The sequence below is a fragment of the Egretta garzetta genome, unplaced genomic scaffold (genome assembly GCF_000687185.1).
Source record: "Egretta garzetta isolate BGI_Z169 unplaced genomic scaffold, ASM68718v1 scaffold81, whole genome shotgun sequence".
Taxonomy (NCBI): domain Eukaryota; kingdom Metazoa; phylum Chordata; class Aves; order Pelecaniformes; family Ardeidae; genus Egretta; species Egretta garzetta.
This window is the reverse complement of record NW_009258671.1, coordinates 2,958,546-2,963,909: the sequence shown is the minus strand read 5'-3', so window position 1 is coordinate 2,963,909 and position 5,364 is coordinate 2,958,546.

Below are 5,364 nucleotides of genomic sequence, written 5' to 3'. Positions count from 1 at the left end.
AAGAGACAAACTTATGACGGTCTCACTAGTTTAAGTAAATAAATAGTTATGAAAACATACAAGAACTAATGTTTTTGCATATAGACAATATTATCTCTGATATATGGATCCGAATGCTTGCTATAAATGACTGTTTATTGTTCTTGTGTTACAGGGGAAGGAATTGAGATGATGATGAGCTAGTGGGGATGCACAGAATCGATGGCAGAGGACGGAAGACAGACGTGCATCTTCATCTGGTCTGTAGCTGACATGCACTCTGTTGAGGTGACAGGGAAGGAAATGTTACTAAATAGTCAAGCTAAATCTGAGTTCACGCTCAAAATGGGCAGAAGCTAGGTTCCCAAAATATCTTGAGAAGTGCTTTTTGCTCTGTGCAGATGTTGTGACTTCTATAAGCAGCTGAGAGGAGAGAAAATGTGAAAGAGCCCATCTTGTGAGGTTTCGAGGCTCAGTTTTACTGGTCTGTTCAAAGGTTTAACTTTGCAGTGAAGCTTTTGCAGTGTGTACTCAGACCAGGGCACAACTGTAAGAAGAAAATTCTGTGTTGTCCTTAATAGAAATTCTTTCTGTTAGTCTCCATTTGACTGGGAGCTGCATGGCTATTCAGCTATCACAGCTATCCACAGCCACTGTTCTAATCAGTACTAGTGAGGGGTAAAATTTTGAGCTCCTTTCCGTCTCCAGATAAGCCTGCAGCACAGAAACAGATCTCAGGAGATACAACTGAGAAAAAAAAAATGGTTTTAAACCGTTTGGATTGTGGTCCAGCTCTCAACTGATGGGGGAAATGACAGTGAACCTAATCTGTGTCATGACATTCTTATCTGCATTGCCATGCTATGCCTTATGGGATGTGCAACCCATGATTGCTGTAGTGCTCAGTTCTGTGGAGATATAGCTCATATTTCCGTCTTTTCCTAAATTAGTTACATTCATGGTTGTTTGCAACTGCAGTGCTGGGAAAGACTTGTTTAGTCCTCAGTGTTTCCAAAATCATGTGTTGTATTTACAGTGAAGCCAGAAGTGACTTCTGTATTTTTGGTTGGTAACTTATCATTACATATAACATTTAGACTAGGACCAATAATTGTGCATCAACTCTGCATGTTGTACTGAGAACTTCTTCTGATTTTTCCAGAAGAACACCACTTACCCATTTGAATCTCCTGTGAGCTTGCATAAGCAATTGTAAGGGGTTCCTGACCTTAGGCTGGGCGTTGCTGGATGGCAGGCTTTTTTTGTTCCTTGGACAAGATGAGTAGATCTAGAATAAAAATAACTAGGACAGGTGTCATCTGACCTGATTTTTATCTGTCTAGAAGTAAGTTATCTAGACTAAGCAAGCTCTCTAGACTTTCATATCAAAGGGAAGAAAGAATTACCTCCAGAGACCGTTTCCTCCCACTTATTTTAGACAGCTGTCTTAAGATGGGATAAATTACTCTCTGGAAATATCTTACTCTCTCTAATACCTATTGTGAGACTCTGGATAAGGCTCTTCAGCAAAACTACTTGCTAAGAATAGGGTAAACCTCATTCTATACAAATACTTGACTCTCTCAAGGTATTTTCCTTATGTTGAAGCAGTAGAATTATTAGAGAGCCCTTCAAACAAAATCTATCCAGACAGAAAAAAATACTTGTAGTCTTGGTTTCTCAAGGAATGGGCTGATAATGCAGGAAGCAGTGAACTCAGGGCAGATATGGCCTTTGGGAGAAATCCCATTAAAAAGATGGGATTTCAATATGCTAAGACATCATAGACTCTCTATAATGCTGTATTATCTGTGAATTAATCACAGGAGAGAAAAATACTGAATTCCATATGCTCTGAATTTTGCATAAATTTACTGAATATTAAACTGTGCATTTGTGAACATACGTTAATTTCATATCTCTACTCTTATTCTTTCGGAGAGGTATTTAATTTGCACATGTTGCTGATCACTGGCAAATGGCTGGGAGCGACTCCTTATCCTCATTCAGTACCCCAGTACCACTGCTGAAAGTTGTGTGCTGAAACAAAAGCAGGCTATAAAGGTCAAGATCTGCACAGTAAGTGCTTCCTGTGTTACCTAAGCACATCTAACCACTGAAAATTCACAGAAGTCACTAACGTTCCCAGGTATGGGCCTTATGGGTGCGTTCCTGCAGGCACTTTTTTATGCACACTGACCACGCAAGTAGGCTACAATTACCTACTTTAAGATTCAGAACACACATTTACCCTAAAAATGTTCCCCCAACATCCTTCAACTCCCAAAAAGCCTACAAAAATATAAAAGCTCTCCAGCACTCTCAGGCAGCTAAAAATTAAAATAAATATTTTTTCAGTCTAATATTTTTTTCTGGAAAACACTGTTTTCATAGGAATGATTTCTTTCATTATTTCAGTAAAAGGCATTTTTCCTTCCTTGAAGACTGGGGAGCCAAATGTATGGATACTAGCCTTTGTTCATTTGTAAGCAGAAGTCCCTAAGACCCTTTCTCCATGAAGCAAAGCTCAATATGATTGCAATAGTACTTCCTTTCTCATGGTGCTACCGAAAAACAGAACACCAGAGAGGTGTGAGTGCAGACATCCTTGGGAAAACTTTTGTTTGTGTGTTTGTGTCTGTGTGTGCATGTAAGTGTCCGAAGGAATATGTCCTTGAAATGTCTATTTCTTCATTTTGCTTTTAAAGATAAACTCAGTTCATACTTAAGCACATCAGCACGGGAAAAGTATTTTGACTTCTGTGAATGTTCAGCATATAGGCTCCTACTTTAAGGCACTTTGCAAATATGCTAATACAAATTGACCAAAATTGAGTGGAATGTATAAGAATAAATTTTTTATAATGGGCAATGTGAATCTTTGTAAACAGGAGTTTAAACCTCAAAAGTGAGATGAAATAAGCTGATGCATGCCCTAATTAAAGCCATCATCCTGAAGAGATACTTCAACTTTCAAATACACAATATTTTTTTTTTCTTCTTTTTTTTTTTAAGAAAGAGGAAAGAGGGCATTTATTTGCCTTCAATTTCTAAAATGCACATTATTGATGATGAATTCTAGGGGAAATTTTAAAAGCAAAGTTCCCTTAAGTGGAACTAGAAAAATCATATGGTAGTAGGCACAAACTATAAATCACTTAAACTGCCATCTGGGTTATTTTTCTTTGATATGGAGAGAAGTATTTAAAGGAAATTGTTAAGTGCCTGCTATAAGGAGATATTTATTTGACTGGAATTTTTGCTTTCCATTTTTTGTAATTCCTTTTCTGAGTCTGAATCTTCAAGGTTACTCACCCTGGGCAGAAATTATTATTGAACAAAATAATCCTACTGAGACTGTAGAATTATGGTCCTGTATGTGATGTGCCTATGACTTTCTATGTCATCAAACTTTATTTAATGGTTCTTTGTTTAATAATTAATTAAAACCCTAGAGAATTCCTTTTATTTCACTGGTTTGATTATTTTCAGTAGATACTGAAAATACTTGCATGCATCTCAGAAACTCACATTCACATAATTATAATGGAGATTTGAAAACAGGGATCTCTGTATTCAAAATCATGGTGTCTCCTACCCCCAAATGGGCATGGATTAAAATACAAAATATATGTAGAATATATTCTACAAATAGTTTTGAGATGAAATATTAAAAAAAAATAGATGGAGTGAGAGAGAAAGAAGAAAGGACTGATAGGCCCTTGTAATAGCTAAACACAGGGTAAAACCAAACTAAACTGAGATCTACAGTTCTAGTTTCTAATCAATTAATAGAAATATCATATATCAAATTCCCTGTGCATTCCAGCCACTTCTCTCGATTAGATGCTTGCAGTCAGATTTCCAGAACTAACTATTACAATTAGAATACTGAGGCTAAGATATTTTTAATGCAAAAGTGAGGGTAATGCTCTAATGACACCAAGGCTTCTCTCCTACATAGAACAAGGCTTAGTGATACGCAGAGGGCTGTTGCACATGGTATGGGTACAGGAGAGAAATCACTTTATACCTGAAGGAATACAACATTTCTGTTGACATACACTGTTACACTGACATACAACTGCCACTTTGGTAGGCAGTATCCTCTGCCCTCATCACCTTTAGCTATTTTTTAAAGGGGAACAAGGATGGTAACATGGAGTTAAGGCAGCTTTATACTCAGCCATTTTCTAGCTCTGTTTGTTAATGCTTTTCCATTATACTGTCTTCTGTGAATACAAAGCAGCACGTGGCAGAACTCGGACCACTGCCTTTATATTTTCTTCTTATTTCATCAGAGGTTTTTTTAATTTTCCAAAAGTGGCAATGGAAAAGTGGAGGAAATATAAAATGCAAGAAAACTCTCAAAATATCTTAGCGGGAAATAAGTTTTTACCTCAGATTTTAGTTAAAGGAAATCAAAGGTGGAAACAGAATTTCTATTTGTATTTAAACTGTATGAGCAAAATCCCAGTACAGACAGCCATTGGGTGTGATTTGAGGACCATCATGAAGTGAGAACAGAAAGCAGCACTATAGATAGCTCTTACGAAAAGTATATTTTCTGAGGGAGAATGAAGCTTTTCACTTATTGGAAGCATGTTACTAGATTTTTACTTGAGAAATTTTCTAGTGTGTTGGAACTGAGAAGATATGCTCTCAGAAATTTACAGTTGTGAACTTTTATTATAAGAAATAATAGGGAAAAGTGCCTCTCCTCATGCTCTGGTGCAGCAATGAGCAGGCTGGGATCTTCAGCCACAAGTGGCCTCTCTGTGTGTCCGTCTGTCCATCCAAAGAAATATGCCCTTGAAAAATCTATTTCTTTATTTTGCTTTTAAAGATAAACTCAGTTCATACTTAAGCACATTAGCATGGGGTCCACAAAATGTTTTTCAGTACAGCAGCAGAGTTGTAAGTTTGTGAGACAAAAAACCACACTGTGTAACAAAAATGCCAAGTACCTTGCCAGTCTCTTATTTCCCACTCCCAGCAGCCTAACCACACAGGGTATGGGACGGGGTCAGGAAGGCCAAGGCGCAGCTGGAGCTAAACTTGGCTAGGGATGCAAGGGATAATAAGAAGGGTTTCTACAGGTATATCAGCCGGAAAAGGATGGTTAAAGAAAGTGTACCCCTGCTGATGAGCAAGACCGGCAAGCTGGTAACAGCAGATGAGGAGAAGGCTGAGGTACTCAACACCTTTTTTGCCTCAGTCTTCACTGGCAACCTCTCTCCTCACCCCTCCCGAGTTGATAGATGGCATGAAGGGGACCGGGAGGGTAAAACTCTTCCTGCTGTAGGAGAAGATCAGGTTTGTAACCACCTGAGGAACCTGAATGCACATAAGTCCATGGGACCTGATGAGATGCATCCCAGAGCC